We start from the raw sequence: 20,750 nt of genomic DNA on the forward strand, positions 1-20,750 counted from the left end.
ACATAGACACACACAACCCTCGAAACCATTGGTAGGTCGCCGCCATCGTCGGTGCCTCCATCCTCAACCTCTGCCTGTGTGCCGGGGAGCTCGAGGAGCCAATGGCCAAAAACAGGTTTATCGCGGCCTTTTTGCCCGACACCAGTAAGGTGGCCGCCGAGGTGTCCCCGTCGTCCTCCGCGGGCTCAATCCGACGTTGCCGGTCCCCAGATCCGCCTGCCGCCGCACCCCTTACGCCGGTTCGAGGACTTCCCCATCCTTCTCCGACCCGGCAGCCGACGAGGTCCTACCTCGGGGTCCGGCAGCAGCGGTGGGGATGTGGGTCACCGAGATTATAGAACGGGAGACCCGCACCTGCTGGTGGCTCGGTAGCTTCCACACGGTTGAGCTCGCGGTCATGGAGTTCAACCGCTGGCAGGTCCGCTACCACGGCGCGGTGGCTAGGCTCAATTTCCCCTTTGGCACATGTCTGGTCGACCTCGTTCCGCCGGAGCCAGGGGTGGTGAGCTCGGCTATGGCACGGGAGGACCGCGAGGCCTGGGAGCGCCTCGAGGCCGAGGCCGCCGATGAGGCCTACATGCAAGAGCTCCGCCGGCAGCATCCTAAGCTCGTGGAGGCGGAGCGAGCGATCTTTGCCGGCAAGGTTATCACGCTCTCCTCTGATGACGAGGTCGAAGGCGGTGAGGACGATGGCGTGGAGGGCGGCAAGGTTATCACGCTCTCCTCTGATGACGAGGTCGAAGGCGGCGAGGACGACGGCGCGGAGGGAAGCGAGGTTATCACGCTCTCCTCCAATGACGAGGTCGAAGGCGGCGGTGGCAGCGACGGCGTGGAGGGTGTCGAGGTGGGCCCCGAGGACGAGGAAATCGACATTGAAGAGTGGAGGAGTGCCTTCCCCAACGACCCCGACGACGGCACCGGCCCAAACCCGGCTCGCAGGACACCTTACATGACGAGAAAGGATCGACTCGACCTCTACTTCGACCGAAAGTAGTTTAGCTTAGTTTAAATTTATTTTTTATGTTCGGTTATGCAAAACTATCTATGTTTATGTTTGAATGCATGCTACTTTTGGTTGAACCTGCTTTGAACTTGATCAAATTGAAGCTTACAACGTTAAGTTTAGGGGATCGACTAGAAAAGGCCAAAAATTGCTGGAGTATATATATATAGGGACAATTGCATTTTTGCCCCTAGTTGGTTCCTACCCACAGGTTTTGCCCTTGCTTTTCGAGCTTGCTCAGTTTCAAGCTCGAAAAGTAAGGGCAAAACCCATGGGTAGGAACCAACTAGGGGTAAAAATGCAATTGTCCCATATATATATCCACTAAGGGTTTTAGTCCTTTAACTTCTAAAGGATCGGCTAGATATGGCCTTATGACTTGTCTATTTCAGTTCTTCACAATGTGATACTCTATATGTGCAACTATTTGTTGTGCAGTTCAGTTTAATCAGTAACAGTTTCAACAATACCACTACGAATTACGATATTTGGTTGTTGTTAAGGATATTGCAGTTAACATGCCTTTTCATTTTTTTTGAACAATAACTAGTGTACTTTGGACCTGCACAATACCAGTTTGAATGACTATTTGCTTGTTTTTAAATGTTATGCCTGATGCAGTTAACACACCTTTCCACTTCTTGTTTTGCTTAACTTGCATGCTTAAGCCTTCACACTGAAGCTATCATTGGTAGATTATGTTGTCTACCATGGATATATTTGGTTGATGTTTAGCCTGTTGTTCTTAACATGACTTTATATGTACTCATGCAGGACAATATTGAGAACAGTGTTGTTTTCCATCAAGGTTATTTTCATTGCATTGCTTATATGTACTCACTGTTCAGGATATCGGTAGCTGGTACCATATAGCATGGGGCTGATAAGGGATTGATCGTCCAATCAGATATTTCACTGAATATATCTGTAACCCATTTATCAGTAGGTTAACTAGGGCCATATTTAATATATCTGAGGCTACATAGCAACATACATTGTATTGAATGACTAAATATGCAATCCCAGGCTACATAGCAGCAAGGAAGAGTGTTACCTCAATGTTCTAATGATGTCTAGATATACATGTAATAAAATCTTATATAATGGGATGTAGGGAGTGTTGTACTACATCATTTTTCAATTGTTGTTTAGCTTCTAATATTAACATGGTGCTTTTAGGTACATATATCATTGCCAAAGTTCCACACTTCGACCCTTTCTGGGGCATTGAGATATTCATGAACCAGCATCAAGTGAGGAAACTGATAAAGATTGTTATTAAAATGGGTCCAAAGACGTCAATCAAACTATTTGTTTACACTTTATGCAAGACAACAGTGAACTGCAGGATGGTAAGTAAGAACCATGTAGCCTTCTTTTTACTGCTCGTAATGAGTTGTGTTAGATGACAATGTCTAAATCTTTTTTCCTTTGCAGTGGATCCTGAAGCAGTTTACTCAAGATTACCTCTCAAACTACATGATTGGCAGCCGGCCATCACAAGGGGTTGGACTAGAGTCCTGCGTGCCTTCTGCATCCAAGAGAGCACAATAGGGCCATTCCGCTTCACCTTGTTAAGCAACTGGAATGTCTATCGCCTCTTTCTTTACCATCTGTAATACTACAATTATAGAACCCTGGTTCATCATTCTTTATTTGGTGCTTATGTAATTCTTAAACATATGTACCTATGAATCGAATAATGCATTGGTTGTTTGAACCTAATGGATATGAATAAAGCTAAAGACTACTTTCAAGTTTAAATTAGGTACAATTTTAAATAGCAGCAATTAAATTAGGGCGAAATTACGGTGTGCAGGTCATTATGGCGCACATGGTTAATAAAGCACAGCGTGTGCGATATACATCATAATCCGACAAGGTTCACGGAGAGGAAACGTGTGTAACAATGCACACAGTTGCCATTTGCAAAGCGTGTGCGATGTCAGACACTATCGCATACGGTGCGGGAAAACTAAATGTGTGTGATTGTCTACCTATCGTACACGGTTTATAATCATGAACTATTTGTGATGTGCCAGGCATCGTAAAACTCACGTGCCTGGAATCTGCCTGGATTTAGGTAAAACCACAAAACTCCGACTATGATGGCAATGCGAGCACAAACAAGTAGCAAGGATGAAGCATTTAGGATATTCGAGATATCAGAAACGGTTATATAGGGACAACTGTATGCATCAAGGCTCCCTATCCCCGACGGTTTCTGGGTCATGTGGGAAGGACCTCCTATCACCGTCACTCACTAGGCGACGGTTCCTAATGTCGTCGCGGAAAGGGGTTAAAAACCGTTTGTATAGCACCGACGCATACTAGTGAGATCAACACACCACCTATGGTATGTCATTCCATCTTAGAGAAGCTTTGCCCCAAGTCATGAGTCAAAGCAACTCAATAAGATGTGAATACATCAAAATGCTTAAACGAAAAATGGCAACCCCATTTTGAGCTTAAATGATGAGTATGACCTATGATCAAGTGGTCTCACTTGACTCCTAAGTCAATATACTCTAACATAGGTGACTTTGTTGCCGACCCCTTCTAGATGAAGTTATCTAGTGTTCCTTTGCTCTTTTACTTTCTGTTCTTGCATATGTTCCTTGTTATTTTGTCTCCCTCTAAAACAAAAAAAACTTCATCTGTATATCTTTTCTGCTTTTCTTTTGTGATACTATTGTCAATTCATTGCAAATCCTTCTGTTAATTCCTTGCAAATCCTTGTGAGATTTCATTTGCCAAGTGAGCTGAGTTGAAAAAATCTTTAATCTGTGTTGAACTCGATCCCTCTGATCCAAACCCATCGGCTCGACCGAAACACAAGGTCTTCTTGTGAATAGTTCATCGGTACAACTGACATGGACTTATTCGGTCCCACCGATCGGGACTGTCTATGACTCTGGTATCTCGGTGTCACTGAGGAAAAACAATCGGCATCAACGATTTCAACTCTGAGAATTTTTTTGGCCATTTCTTATTGTCTATTTCCTTCAGCTCCACTCAATGATTCTATCCTCCATCAGCATCTCAGACTACCTACTGCTTTGTAGTGACTCTCAAGGACAACACCTACTTGACTCATTCTCCAGAAGTACCCTTCTTGGAAATTGATGTCAGAGGGAGAGAGAGAGAGCACATCAAAGTTTATCATATGAGCACATCTAAGCTCTTCTACAGATGCTTGTAAACAAAGAGGAGAGAAGTCACATGTCTTTTAGAGGGGAAAGACATGTCAATATGTTTGATCTTAGCTATTGCTATTGAAAATTCTTGTTGCTCTGATTTTAGTTGACATTACCCTATTTTGTGCTCTGATTTTATCTCACCTACCCTACCTTCTCCCATTATCCAATATCAGATTCAGGGGGAGAAAAGAGTCCAAGTTTAAGGGGAGAAAAATCTTTGGAATTCATTGCACATCTTTAAATCGTTGGGGACATGTATATATCTAAAGGAAGTACTAAGTACTCACCCATTACATGTCATCCCAGTCTTGGTATCTTTGTGGTTTTCTGAAATAGCTTTATTAGGAGTGTTTTTGTGTTATCTAACCCTGTTTTCTCAAGTCCACTCCTTCCAAAGTCATCTCAAGATCACAAGGTAAGTATATGCATTACACTCATGTGCATGATTCTTGCTGATGTACGTATTGTTTGCAAGAGGGATTCATAAACATGGAGGTACACTCCTTTACCACATCATTTGCTCTGGTGCATATAGCCAAGATACATGTAACTCTCTGCCTGCTCTATCATGTTTATGCATTCACATGTTCATATATTCTACCTTCACACGATTGCATACATGTAGGGGGAGCTTGTGTATGTTACATGTCTTTCCAAAGCTTTACCCATTACTCGGTATATATTTAATTTAAAGCTTTGATGTATGTTGTCATCAATTACCAAAAAGGGGGAGATTGAAAGCACAAGTGCTCCCAGGGTGATTTTGGTAATTTATGTAAACATATCTCTTGTTTGACTAATGTTTTATCTAGTGTATTTCAGACAAGTTCAACAATGGCGTGGAAAGGACAAGAGGATGTGGAACCCCTTCAGAATGCTAAGGACACACATTGGCAAAAGCTCAGGACTCTTCATTTATATTTTAGTGATCCAAGATCACATTGAGTCCATAGGAAAGTCAATACTATTAAAAGGGGATGAGGTGTTGCTTAATGGTCTACTTGCTCAAATGCTTAGTGATATTGCTCCAAATCCCTCAACCAATTTCTCATTCCAAATATGTCCAAAACCCAAAGTCAAACTCGGCCCCACCAAAATATTCTATCGGGCGCCACCGAGTTCATTTGACATAGCACTGCCAGAAACCCTAAACACTTAGGCCACAACGATACGGATCTCGGTCTCACCGAGATGGCCTTGCAAACTCTCTGTTGCTTGTTGCATTGTTTCGGTCTCACCGAAATGTGCAATCGGTCCCACCGAGTTTGCTTGACATTCTCTTTGTTGTCTTGTTGCTTCACTTCGGTCTAACCGAGTTGATGCAATCGGTGCCACTGAGCTGATGTTTTTCCTAAGCCCTAGCACATCGGTCCCACTGAGTTGTTCCAGTCGGTCCCACCGAGATTCCGAACGTTCACATTTTGAACCAAAATGGTCTCACCGAGTTCTTCTATTTGGTCCGACAGAGTTGGGTCAAATGTGTGTAACGATTGGATTTTGTGTGGAGGCTATATATACCCCTCCACCCCCTTCTCCATATGTGAGAGAGCCATCAGAACGTGCCTACACTTCCAGCTTACATTTTCTGAGAGAGAACCACCTACTCATGTGTTGAGATGAAGATATTCCAATCCTACCACAAGATTCTTGATTTCTAGCCTTCCCCAATTTTCTTTCCACTCAAATCATCTTTCCACCATATCCAAATCTGTGAGAGGGAGTTGAGTGTTGGGGAGACTATCATTGAAGCACAAGAGAAAGGAGTTCATCATCAACACAACATCTATTACCTTTTGGAGAGTGGTGTCTCCTAGATTGGTCAGGTGTCGCTTGGGAGCCTCCGACAAGATTGTGGAGTTGAACCGAGAAGTTTGTAAGGGCAAGGAGATCGCCTACTTCGTGGAGATCTACTCGAGTGAGGCAAGTCATTCGTGGGTGATGGCCATGGTGGGATAGACAAGGTTGCTTCTTCGTGGACCCTTCATGGGTGGAGCCCCCCGTGGACTCGCACAACCATTACCCTTCGTGGGTTGAAGTCCGCATCAACGTGGATGTACGATTGTACCACCTATCGGAACCATGCCAAAAATCTCCGTGTCTCCATTGCGTTTTCACACTCCAATCCCATCCCCTTACTTTCTTGCAATTAGCATGCTTTACTCTTTCAGCTGCTCATACTCTTGTCATGCTTTCTTGAAATGTATTGTGAATGCTTAAACTTGTGCTAAAACTCCACCTCAACTTGAAGAACTTAAAAATTTCCACTTTTACTTGTTGAGGGTCTAATCACCCCCCTCTAGACCCCTCTTCTTGATCCTTTCACTGTGTCACAAGAGGATCAAGAAAAAACTACTTTTACCTGCCCTTTTGGTACCTTTGCTTATAGACGTATGCCTTTTGGTTTATGCAATGCACCTGCTACTTTTCAAAGATGTATGACTACTATATTCTCTGACTTTTGTGAAAAGATTGTTGAGGTTTTCATGGATGATTTCTCCGTTTACATAACTTCTTTTGATGATTTCTTAAGCAACCTTGATCGAGTTTTGCACAGATGTGAAGAAACTAATCTTGTCTTGAATTGGGAGAAGTGCCACTTTATGGTTAATGAAGGTATTGTCTTGGGCATAAAATCTTCGAAAGAGATATTGAAGTGGATAGAGATAAAGTTGATGCTATTGAAAAAATTATGTGTCCTAAAGATATCAAAGGTATAAGAAGTTTCCTTGGTCATCCTGGTTTCTATAGGAGATTTATTAAAGAATTCCCTAAAATTTCTAGGCCTCTCACTAATCTTTTGCAAAAAGACATTCCGTTTGTTTTTTATGATGATTGTGTAGAAGCATTTGAAATTCTTAATAAAGCCTTAATTTCTGCACCTATTGTTCAACCAGCTGATTGGAACGTACCCTTTGAAATTATGTGTGATGCTAATGATTATGCTGTTGGTGCTGTTGTAGGACAAAGAGTTGATAAGAAATTAAATGTTATCCGTTATGCTAGTAAAACTCTAGACAGTGCTCAAAGAAATTATGCTACTACTGAAAAAGAATTTTTAGCGGTTGTGTTTGCTTGTGATAAGTTCAGATCTTATATTGTCGATTCCAAGGTAACTATTCACACTGATCATGCTGCTATTAAATATCTAATGGAAAAGAAAGATGCTAAACCTAGACTTATTAGATGGGTTCTTCTGCCACAAGAATTTGATTTACATATTATTGATAGAAAGGGAGATGAGAACCCCGTAGCAGATAACTTGTCTAGGTTAGAAAATGTTCTTGATGACCCACTACCTATTGATGATAACTTTCCTGATGAACTATTAGCTGTCATAAATGCTTCTCGTAGTACTCCATGCTATGCTGATTATTCTAATTATATTGTTGCTAAATTTATACCACCTAGTTTCACATACCAGCAAAAGAAAAAGGTTTTCTATGATTTAAGACATTACTTTTGGGATGACCCACACATTTATAAAGATGGAGTAGATGGTGTTATTAGATATTGTGTACCTGAGCATGAACAGGAACAGACCTATGCAAGTTTCACTCCGAGGCCTACGGAGGATACCATGCTGGAGATAGAACTACACACAAGGTATTACAATCTGGTTTTTATTGGCTTACTCTTTTCAAAGATGCTCGTAGGTTTGTCTTATCTTGTGATGAATGTCAAAGAATTGGTAATATTAGTAGACGTCAGGAAATGCCTATGAATTATTCACTTGTTATTGAACGATTTGATGTTTGGGGATTTGATTATATGGGACCTTTTCCATCCTCCAATGGGTATACACATATTTTAGTTGTTGTTGATTACGTTACTAAGTGGGTAGAAGCTATTCCAACTAGTAGTGTTGATCATAACACTTCTTTTAAAATGCTTAAAGAAGTTATTTTCCCGAGATTTGAAGTCCCTAGATTATTGATTACTGATGGTGGTTCACACTTTATTCATGGTGCTTTCCGTAAATTGCTTGCTAAGTATGACGATAACCATAGAATTGCATCACCTTATCATCCTCAGTCTAGTGGTCAAGTAGAATTGAGTAATCGAGAAATTAAATTAATCTTGCAAAAGACTGTTAATAGATCTAGAAAGAATTGGTCTAAGAAACTTGATGATGCATTATGGGCTTGTGGAACTACATATAAAAACCCTATGGGTATGTCTCCATATAAAATGGTTTATGGAAAAGCATGTCACTTACTGAGGGAGTCCGGGATTAAGGGGTCCTCGGACAGCCGGACTATATACTTTGGCCGGACTGTTGGACTATGAAGATACAAGATTGAAGACTTCGTCCCGTGTCCGAATGGGACTCTCCTTTGCGTGGAAGGCAAGGTTGGCAATTCGGATATGTAGATCTCCTTCTCTGTAACCGACTCTTTGTAACCCTAGCCCCCTCCGGTGTCTATATGAACTGGAGGGTTTAGTCTGTAGGACAAGAACAATCATAATCATAGCCTAGCTTCTAGGGTTTAGCCTCTACGATCTCGTGGTAGATCAACTCTTGTAGCACTCATATCATCAAGATCAATCAAGCAAGAAGTAGGGTATTACCTCCATCGAGAGGGCCCAAACCTGGATAAACATCGTGTCCCCCGCCTCCCGTTACCATTAGTCTTAGATGCACAGTTCGAGACCCCCTACCCGAGATCCGCCAGTTTTGACACTAACATTGGTGCTTTCATTGAGAGTTCCACTGTGCCGTCGCGATAAGGTTGTTGGGGAACATAGTGATTTCAAAAAAAATCCTACGCACATGCAAGATCATGGTGATGCATAGCAATGAGAGGGAAGAGTGTTGTCCACGTACCCTTGTAGACCGAAAGCGGAAGCGGAAGCACAACACGGTTGATGTAGTCATACATCTTCACGATCCGACCGATCAAGTACCGAACGCACGGCACCTCCGAGTTCAGCACACGTTCAGCTCGATGACGTCCCTCGAACTCCGATTCTGCCGAGCTTCGAGGGAGAGTTCCGTCAGCACGATGGTGTGGTGACGATGATGATGCTCTACTGACGCACGGCTTTGCCTAAGCACCGCTACGATATTATCGAGGTGGAATATCATGGAGGGGGGCACCGCACACGGCTAATAGATCTCAAGGATCAATTGTTGTGTCTAGAGGTGCCCCCTACCCCCGTATATAAAGGATGGAGGAGGAGAGGCCGGCAAGCCCCTAGGGCGTGCCAGAAGTGTGGAGTCATACTAGGACTCCTTACTCCTAGTAGGATTCCTCCTCCCACATGGAATAGGAAAAAGGGAAGGGAAAAGGAGAAGGAAGGAAGGGGGCGCCCCCCCTCCCTAGTCCAATTCGGACCAGACCATGGGGAGGGGTGCGGCCACCTTTGAGGCCTTTCTCTCCTTTTCCGTATGGCCCATTAAGGCCCAACACGAATTCCGGTAACTCCCCCGTACTCCAAAAAATACCCGAATCACTCGGAACCTTTCCGATGTCCGAATATAGTCGTCCAATAAATCGATCTTTACGTCTCGACCATTTCGAGACTCCTCGTCATGTCCCCGATCTCATTTGGGACTCCGAACTACCTTCGGTACATCAAATCACATAACTCATAATATAAATCGTCATCTAACTTTAAGCGTGCGGACCCTACGGGTTCGAGAACTATGTAGACATGACCGAGACACGTCTCCGGTCAATAACCAATAGCAGAACCTGGATGCTCATATTGGCTCCTACATATTTTACGAAGATCTTCATCGGTCAAACCGTATAACAACATACTTTGTTCCCTTTGTCATCGGTATGTTACTTGCCCGAAATTCGATCGTCGGTATCTCAATACCTAGTTCAATCTCGTTACTGGCAAGTCTCTGTACTCTTTACGTAATGCATCATCCCGCAACTAACTCATTAGTCACATTGCTTGCAAGGCTTATAGTGATGTGCATTACCGAGAGGGCCCAGAGATACCTCTCTGACAACTAGAGTGACAAATCCTAATCTCGAAATACGCCAACTCAACAAGTACCTTCGGAGACACCTGTAGAGCACCTTTATAATCACCCAGTTACATTGTGACGTTTGGTAGCACACAAAGTGTTCCTCCGGTAAACGGGAGTTGCATAATTTCATAGTCATAGGAACATGTATAAGTCATGAAGAAAGCAATAGCAACATACTAAACGATCAAGTGCTAAGCTAACAGAATGGGTCAAGTCAAACACATCATTCTCTAATGATGTGATCCCGTTAATCAAATGACAACTCATGTCTATGGCTAGGAAACTTAACCATCTTTGATTCAACGAGCTAGTCAAGTAGAGGCATACTAGTGACACTATGTTTGTCTATGTATTCACACATGTATTATGTTTCTGGTTAATACAATTCTAGCATGAATAATAAACATTTATCATGAAATAAGGAAATAAATAATAACTTTATTATTGCCTCTAGGGCATATTTCCTTCAGTCTCCCACTTGCACTAGAGTCAATAATCTAGTTCACATCACCATGTGATTTAACACTAATATTCACATCTGCATGTGATTAATACCCATAGTTCACATCGTCATGTGATCAACACCCAAAGGGTTTACTAGAGTCAATAATCTAGTTCACATCGCTATGTGATTAACACCCAAAGTGTACTACAGTATGATCATGTTTTGCTCATGAGAGAAGTTCAGTCAACGGGTCTGTCACATTCAGAGCCATATGTATTTTGCAAATATTCTATGTCTACAATGCTCTGCACAAAGCTACTCTAGCTAATTGCTCCCACTTTCAATATGTATCCATATTGAGACTTAGAGTCATCTACACTGGTGTAAAAGCTTGCATCGATGTAACTCTTTACGACAAACTCTTTTATCACCTCCATAATCGAGAAACATCTCCTTAGTCCTTTCTAAGGATATTCTTGACCGATGTCCAGTGATCTACTCCTAGATCAAAATTGTACTCGTTGCCAAAGTTAGAGCAAGGTATACAATAGGTCTGGTACATAGCATAACATACTTTATAGAACCTATGACTATGGCATAGGGAATGACTTTCATTCTCTTTCTATTTTCTGCCGTGGTCGGGCTTTGAGTCTTACTCAACTTCACACCTTGCAACACAGGCAAAAACTCTTTGGCTGTTCCATTTTGAACTACTTCAACTTTTATCAAGGTATGTACTCATTGAAAAAACTTATCAAGCGTCTTGATCTATCTCTATAGATCTTGATGCTCAATGTGTAAGCAGCTTCACCGAAGTCTTTCTTTGAAAAACTCTTTTTCAAGTTCCTTTTATGCTATCCAGAATTTCTATATCATTTCCAATCAACAATATGTCATCTACATATAGTTTTAGAAATGCTACAGAGCTCCCACTCACTTTCTTGTAAATACAGGCTTCTCCAAAAGTCTGTATAAAACCACATGCTTTCATCAACTCATCAAAGCATATATTCCAACTCCAAGATGCTTGCACCAGACCATAGATGGATCGTTGGAGCTTGTACATTTTGTTAGCACCTTTAGGATTGACAAAACCTTATGGTTGCATCATATACAACTCTTCTTTAATAAATCCATTAAGGAATGCAGTTTTGACATCTTATTTGCCAGATTTCATAAAATGTGGCAATTGCTAACATGATTCGGACAAACTTAAGCATCAATATGAGTGAGAAAATCTCATTGTATTCAACACCTTGAACTTGTCGAAAAACTTTTTGCGACAAGTCGAGCTTTGTAGATAGTAACACTACTATCAGCGTCTGTCATCCTCTTGAAGATCCATTTATTTTCTATGGCTTGCCTATCATCGGGCAAGTCCACCGAAGTCCACACTTTGTTCTTATATATGGATCCCATCTCAGATTTCATAGCCTCAAGCCATTTCGCGGAATCTGGGCTCATCATCGCTTCATCATAGTTGTTAATCATGGTCTAGTAACATGACTTCCAGAACAGGATTACCGTACCACTCTGGTGCGGATCTTACTCTGGTTGACCTACGAGGTTCTGTAGTAACTTGATCTGAAGTTTCATGATCATCATCATTAGCTTCCTCACTGATTGGTGTAGGAATCACTGAAACTAATTTCTGTGATGAACTACTTTCCAATAAGGGAGCAGGTACAGTTACCTCATCAAGTTCTACTTTCCTCCCACTCACTTCTTTCGAGAGAAACTCCTTCTCTAGAAAGGATCCATTTTAGCAACGAATATCTTGCCTTCGGATCTGTGATAGAAGGTGTACCCAACAGTTTCCTTTGGGTATTCTATGAAGATGCACTTCTCTGATTTGGGTTCGAGCTTATCAGGTTAGAACTTGTCCACATAAGCAACGTAGCCCCAAACTTTAAGAAACGACAATTTTGGTTTCTTGCCAAACCACAGTTCATAAGGCGTCATCTCAACGGATTTTGATGGTTCCCTAGTTAAAGTGAATGCAACTGTCTCTAATGCATAACCCCAAAACAATAGTGGTAAATCGGTAAGATACATCATAGATCGCACCATATCCAATAAAGTGCGGTTATGACGTCTGGACACACCATTACGCTGTGGTGTTCCATGTGGCGTGAGCTGTGAAACTATTCCACATTGTTTTAAATGAAGGCCAAACTCGTAACTCGAATATTCTCCTCTACGATCAGATTGTAGAAAATTTATTTTCTTGTTACGATGATTCTTCACTTCACTCTGAAGTTATTTGAACTTTTCAAATGTTTCAGACTTATGCTTCATTAAGTAGACATACTCATATCTGCTCAAATCATCTGTGAGGGTCAGAAAAATAACGATACCCGCCACGAGCATCAACACTTATTGGACCGCATACATCGGTATGTATTATTTCCAATAAGTCAGTAGCTCGTTCCATTGTTCCGGAGAATGGAGTTTTAGTCATCTTGCCCAAAAGGCACAGTTCGCAAACATCAAATGATTCATAATCAAGTGATTCCGAAAATCCATCTTTATGGAGTTTCTTCATGCGCTTTACACCGATATGACCCAAACGGCAGTGCCACAAATAATTTGCACTATCATTATTAACTTTGCACCTTTTGGCATCAATATTATGAATATGTGTATCACTAAGATCGAGATCCAACAAACTATTTTCATTGGGTGTATGACCATTGAAGGTTTTATTCATGTAAACAGAACAACAATCATTCTCTGACTTTAAATGAATAAACGTATTGCAATAAACTTGATCAAATCATATTCATGCTCAACGCAAACGCCAAATAATATTTATTTAGGTTTAACACTAATCCCGAAAGTATAGGGAGTGTGCGATGATGATCATATCATTATTGGAACTACTTCCAACACTCATCGTCACTTCACCCTCAACTAGTCTCTGTTTATTCTGTAACTCCTGTTTTGAGTTACTAATCTTAGCAACCGAACAAGTATCAAATACCCAGGGGCTACTATAAACACTAGTAAGGTACACCTGTATATCAAATATACCCTTATTCACTTTGCCATCCTTCTTATCCACCAAATATTTAGGGTATTTCTGCCTCCAGTGACCATTTCCTTTGTAGCAGAAGCACTCAGTTTCAGGCTTTGGTCCAGTTTTGGGTTTCCTCGCGGGAGTGACAACTTGCTTTCCATTCTACTTGAAGTTTCCCATTATTTCCCTTTGCCCTTTTCTTGAAACTAGTGGTCTTGTCAATCATCAACACTTTATGCTCTTTCTTGATTTCTACCTTCGTCGATTTCAACATCACAAAGAGCTCGAGAATCGTTTTCGTCATCCCTTGCATACTATAGTTCATCACGAAGTTCTAGTAACTTGGTGAAGGTGACTAGAGAACTCTGTCAATCACTATCTTATCTAGAAGATTAACTCCCACTTGATTCTAGCGATTGTAGTACCCATACAATCTGAGCACATGCTCACTAGTTGAGCAATTCTCCTCCATATTTTAGCTATAGAACTCGGGTATTTGCTTGAAATATTAACTTCAACTCCTGGAACATCTCATATGGTCCATGACGTTCAAAACGTCTTTAAAGTCCCGATTCTAAGCCGTTAAGCATGGTGCACTAAACTATCAAGTAGTCATCATATTGAGCTAGCCAAATGTTCATAACGTCTGCATCTGCTCCTGCAATAGGTCTGTCACCTAGCGGTGCATCAAGGACATAATTCTTCTGTGCAGCAATGAGGATAAACCTCATATCATGGATCCAATCCGCATCATTGCTATTAACATCTTTCAACATAATTTTCTCTAGGAACACATATAAAACATAGGGAAGCAACAACGCAAGCTATTGATCTACAACATTATTTGCAAAATACTACTAGGACTAAGTTCATGATAAATTAAAGTTCAATTAATCATATTACTTAAGAACTCCCACTTAGATAGACATCCCCCTAAACATCTAAGTGATCACGTGATCCAAATCAACTAAACCATGTTCGATCATCACGTGAGATGGTGTAGTTTTCAATGGTGAACATCACTATGTTGATCATATCTACTATATGATTCACGCTCGACCTTTTGGTCTTAGTGTTCCGAGGCCATATCTGTATATGCTAGGCTCGTCAAGTTTAACCAGAGTATTCCATGTGTGCAACTGTTTTGCACCCGTTGTATTTGAACGTAGAGCCTATCACACCCGATCATCACGTGGTGTCTTAGCATGAAGAACTTTTTCAACGGTGCATACACAGGGAGAACAGTTATACCTTGAAATTTAGTGAGAGATCATCTTATAATGCTACCGTCGATCTAAGCAAAATAAGATGCATAAAAGATAAACATCACATGCAATCAATATAAGTGATATGATATGGCCATCATCATCTTGTGCTTGTGATCTCCATCTCCAAAGCACCGTCATGATCACCATTGTCACCGGTGCAACACCTTGATCTCCATCGTAGCATCGTTGTCGTCTCGCCAACTATTGCTTCTACGACTATCGCTACCACTTAGTGATAAAGTAAAGCAATTACAGGGCGATTGCATTGCATACAATAAAGCGACAACCATATGGCTCCTGCCAGTTGCCGATAACTCGGTTACAAAACATGATCATCTCATACACTAAAATATATCATCATGTCTTGACCATATCACATCACAACATGCCCTGCAAAAACAAGTTAGACATCCTCTACTTTGTTGTTGCAAGTTTTACGTGGCTGCTACGGGCTGAGAAAGAACCGTTCTTACCTATGCATCAAAACCACAATGATAGTTCGTCAAGTTAGTGCTGTTTTAACCTTCTCAAGGACCGGGCGTAGCCACACTCGGTTCAACTAAAGTTGGAGAAACTGACAACCGCCAGCCACCTATGTGCAAAGCACGTCGGTAGAACCAGTCTCGCGTAAGCCTACGCGTAATGTCGGTCTGGGCCGCTTCATCCTACAGTACCGCCGAACCAAAGTATGACATGCTGGTAAGCAGTACGACTTGTATTGCCCACAACTCACTTATGTTCTACTTCTGCATATAACATCTACGCATAAAACTTGGCTTTGATACCACTGTTGAGGAACGTCGTAATTTCAAAAAAAATACTATGCACATGCAAGATCATGGTGATGCATAGCAACGAGAGGGGAGAGTGTTGTCCACGTACCCTCGTAGACCAAAAGCGGAAGTGTTAGCACAACACGGTTGATGTAGTCGTACGTCTTCACGATCCGACCGATCAAGTACCAAACGCATGACACCTTCGAGTTCAGCACACGTTCAGCTCGATGACGTCCCTTGTACTCCGATCCAGCCGAGCTTCGAGGGAGAGTTCCGTCAGCACGACGGCGTGGTGATGATGATGATGCTCTACCGACGCAGGGCTTCGCCTAAGCACCGCTAAGATAGTATCGAGGTGGAATATGGTGGAGGGGGGCACCGCACACGGCTAATAGATCTCAAGGATCAATTGTTGTGTTTAGAGGTGCCCCCCTGTTCCCGTATATAAAGGATGGAGGAGGGGAGGCCGGCCAGCCCCTAGGGTGCACCAGAAGTGTGGAGTCCTACTAGGACTCCCTAGTCCTAGTAGGATTCCTCATCCCACATGGAATAGGAAAAAGGGAAGGGAAAAGGAGAAGGAAGGAAGGGGGCGCCCCCCTCCCTAGTCCAATTCGGACCAGACCATGGGAGGGGTGCGGCCATCTTTGAGGCCTTTCTCTCCTTTCCCATATGGGACATTAAGGTCCAATACGAATTCCCGTAACTCTCCGGTACTCCGAAAAATACCCGAATCACTCGGAACCTTTCCGATGTCCGAATATAGTCGTTCAATATATCAATCTTTACGTCTCGACCATTTCTAGACTCCTTGTCATGTCCCCGATCTCATATGGGACACCGAACTACCTTCGGTACATCAAATCACATAACTCATAATATAAATCGTCATCTAACTTTAAGCATGCAGACCCTAAAGGTTCGAGAACTATGTAGACATGACCGAGACACGTCCCCGGTCAATAACCAATAGCGGAACCTGGATGCTCATATTGGCTCCTACATATTCTACGAAGATCTTTATCAGTCAAACCATATAACAACATACGTTGTTCCCTTTGTCATCAGTATGTTACTTGTCTGAGATTCGATCATCGGTATCTTAATACCTAGTTCAATCTCGTTACCGGCAAGTCTCTTTACTCGTTACGTAATGCATCATCCCGCAACTAACTCATTAGTCACATTGCTTGCAAGGCTTATAGTGATCTGCAGTACCGAGAGGGCCCAGAGATACCTCTCCGACAATTGGAGTGACAAATCCTAATCTTGAAATACGCCAACTCAACAAGTACCTTCGAAGACACCTGTAGAGCACCTTTATAATCACCCAGTTACGTTGTGACATTTGGTAGCACACAAAGTGTTCCTCCGGTAAACGGGAGTTGCATAATCTCATAGTCATAGGAACAGGTATAAGTCATGAAGAAAGCAATAGCAACATACTAAATGATCAAGTGCTAAGCTAACGGAATGGGTCAAGTCAATCACATCATTCTCTAATGATGTGATCCCGTTAATCAAATGACAACTCATGTCTATGGCTAGGAAACTTAACCATCTTTGATTCAACGAGCTAGTCAAGTAGAGGCATACTAGTGACACTATGTTTGTCTATGTATTCACACATGTTTTATGTTTCCAGTTAATAAAATTCTAGCATGAATAATAAACATTTATCATGAAATAAGGAAATAAATAATAACTTTATTATTGCCTCTAGGGCATATTTCCTTCAAAGGCTTGATGGCTCCTTCAATCATCTTCAACGACGTAGTCCAAGGGAAGGTTTTCCTTCCCGGACAGATCTTCATATTCGACGGCTTCGTATTGTGGGCCAACTCGCTTGGCCATCTGGAGCAGATCGATAGCTACGCCCCTGGCCATCAGGTCAGGTTTGGAAGCTTGAACTATACTGCCGACATCCGCAGAGACTTGATCCTCGACGGATTCGAGCCCGTGTCAGGTGCGCCGAACAGTCACGACGAGCAGGACTTAGATCTGCCATCGGATAGTGTTCAGAAAATCACGCCTGCGGCGGCCCCGGGAATCAATCCGGAGCAGATTGTGCCATCCGAGGATGGGTGGATGGACCCCGCTGCGGAGGCTGCACACTCATCGGCCTTGGAGCCGAACACTGACCCCACCTCCTATGAGGCCGATATCCTTGGACCCTCGGACTCGTCTCCGGCTACAGGATCTGAACCACGTACGTCCGTGCCTATCGAATCTGATTGGGCACCGGTCATGGACTTCACCTCCGCGGATATCTTTCAGCACTCACCCTTGGGTGATGTGCTAAATTCATTAAGGTCTCTCTCCTTGTCAGGAGACTCTTGGCCGAACTATGTCCGGCTCAAGTGGGAAGCGGACGACAAAGAAATTCGTTACCATCCACCACCCACTTAATAGCCACTGTCGATGACTTAACCGACGTGCTTGACTTCAACTCCGAAGACATCAACGGTATGGACGACGATGCAAGAGAAGAACAGGAACCACCGCCTATAGGGCGCTGGATAGCCACCTCATCATATGATATATACATGGTGGACACCCCTAAAGAAAGCAATGGCGAGGAGGCAACGGAAGATAGTCCCCTGGAGAAGCAATCTAGGCACCGGTGTCATAGGCGCCGCTCCAAGCCCCGCCATAGCAAAAATAGTGATACCGACACAAGAGATGATAACAATACGGATGGTGCCGAAGACGAAAACAATCCGGCCCAGCCAGGCTTAGAGCAGGCCGAGCAAGAAGATGGGCAAGCTAGCCCCAAGGAACAGGTAACAGATGGAGAATCAGAGGATAATAATTACATGACTCTCTCCGAAGAGGAAGTGAGCCTTGGCGACAAAGAATTCATCGTGCCTGAGGATCCCGTCGAGCGGGAGCGCTTCAAGCGCCGGCTTATAGCCACTGCAAAAAGCCTGAAGAAAAAGTAGCAACAGCTTCAAGCTGATCAAGATCGGCTAACTGATAGATGGACCGAGGTCCTGGCTGCCGAGGAATATGGACTCGAGCCCCCTACCAAAAGTTACCCATAGCGCAGGTTGCTACCTCAACTCGAGGAGGAGGCGTTAAAACCCACACTACCAGCACACGATGCGGCTGACCGGCCACCTCATGGCCGAGACAAAGTGGCGTACAAGCCCGAAGTCTAGACCGCACCCCGTCGTCAATCAAACAATAATACTAAGGACTGGGGCTACACGAAGGACCTGCGAGATGTATTGGAAAACAAAGCAGGACAGTCAAGATCGATCTACGGATCACGGTGGCGCGCCACAACGCGTGACGATGACCGTCACGCCGGATACACTAAACAAAAGTCCGGCCGGGCCAAATACAACAGACCAACTTCATTTGAACTGCGTCGGGATGTAGCCCGGCATAGAGGCGCTGCACACCCCCTATGCTTCACTGATGAAGTAATGGATCATGAATTCCCAGAAGGTTTTAAACCCGTGAACATCGAATCATACGATGGCACAACAGACCCCGCGGTATGGATTGAAGATTTTCTCCTACACATTCACATGGCCCGCGGCAATGACTTACATGCCATCAAGTACCTACCACTTAAGCTTAAAGGACCGGCTCGGCATTGGCTGAATAGCCTGCCAGCAAGCTCCATTGGCGGTTGGGAGGACCTGGAAGACGCATTCCTTGACAACTTCCAGGGCACTTACGTGTGACCACCGGATGCTGATGACTTAAGTCACATAACCCAGCAGCCTGGAGAATCAGCCAGAAAATTCTGGACTCGGTTCCTAACTAAAAAGAACCAAATTTTCGACTGTCCGGATGCGGAAGCCTTAGCAGCCTTCAAGCATAACATCCGTGACGAATGGCTCGCCCGATACCTCGGCCAAGAGAAGCCAAAGTCCATGGCAGCCCTCACGACACTCATGACCCACTTTTGCGCGGGCGAGGACAGCTGGCTGGCTCATAGGAACATCACACCCAAAAACCCCGGCGATTCAGACGCCGGAGATAGCAACGGCAAGCCACGATGCAATAGACACAAGCGTCGCAACAATGGGGACAAGACCGAAGACACGGCAGTCAATGCCGGATTCAGAGGCTCTAAATCTGGACAGCGGAAAAAGCCATTCAAAAGAAACAATCCGGGCTTGTCCAGTTTGGACCGCATACTCGATCGCTCATGTCAAATTCACGGCACCCCCGATAAACCAGCCAACCACACCAACAGAGAATGTTGGGTGTTCAAATAGGCCGGCAAGTTGAATGCCGAAAACAAGGAAAAGGGGCTGCATAACAATGACGACGATGAGCCTCAGCCGCCGAACACAGGAGGACAGAAGAAATTCCCTCCCCGGGTGAAAACGGTGAATATGATATACGCAACCCATATTCCAAAGCGGGAACGGAAGCGTGCACTAAGGGACATCTATGTGATGGAGCCAGTCGCCCCAAAGTTCAACCCATGGTCCTCTTGTCCGATCACTTTTGATCGCATGGACCATCCTATCCGTCATGGCGGTTCGGCCGCATTGGTCCTTGACCCCATCACCGACGGATTCCATCTCACACGGGTCCTCATGGACGGGGGCAGCTGCCTGAACCTGCTCTATCAGGATACAATATGCAAAATGGGCATCGACCCCTCAAGGATCAAGCCCACAAAAACCACCTTCCAAGGTGTCATACCAGGTGTGGAGGCCTGTTGCACGGGCTCAATCACACTGGAAGTGGTCTTCGGATCTCCATACAATTTCCGAAGCGAGGAGTTAATCTTCGACATCGTCCCCTTCCGCAGTGGCTATCATGCACTGCTCGGACGAACCGCATTTGCCAGATTCAATGCGGTACCGCATTATGCATACCTCAAGCTCAAAATGCCAGGACCTCGCGGGGTTATAACTGTTAATGGAAACATAGAGCGCTTGCTCCGTACGGAGGAGCACACGGCGGCCCTCGCGGCAGAAGTACAAAACAGCCTTCTCAGACAAACAGCCAATTCGGTGATAAAGAACCCGGACACCATCAAGCGAGTCTGGAGTACCCCGCAACAGGATTATCCGGCATGTCCAGA

This window comes from Triticum aestivum, chromosome 3B (assembly GCF_018294505.1).
Source record: "Triticum aestivum cultivar Chinese Spring chromosome 3B, IWGSC CS RefSeq v2.1, whole genome shotgun sequence".
Classification (NCBI taxonomy): Eukaryota; Viridiplantae; Streptophyta; class Magnoliopsida; order Poales; family Poaceae; genus Triticum; species Triticum aestivum.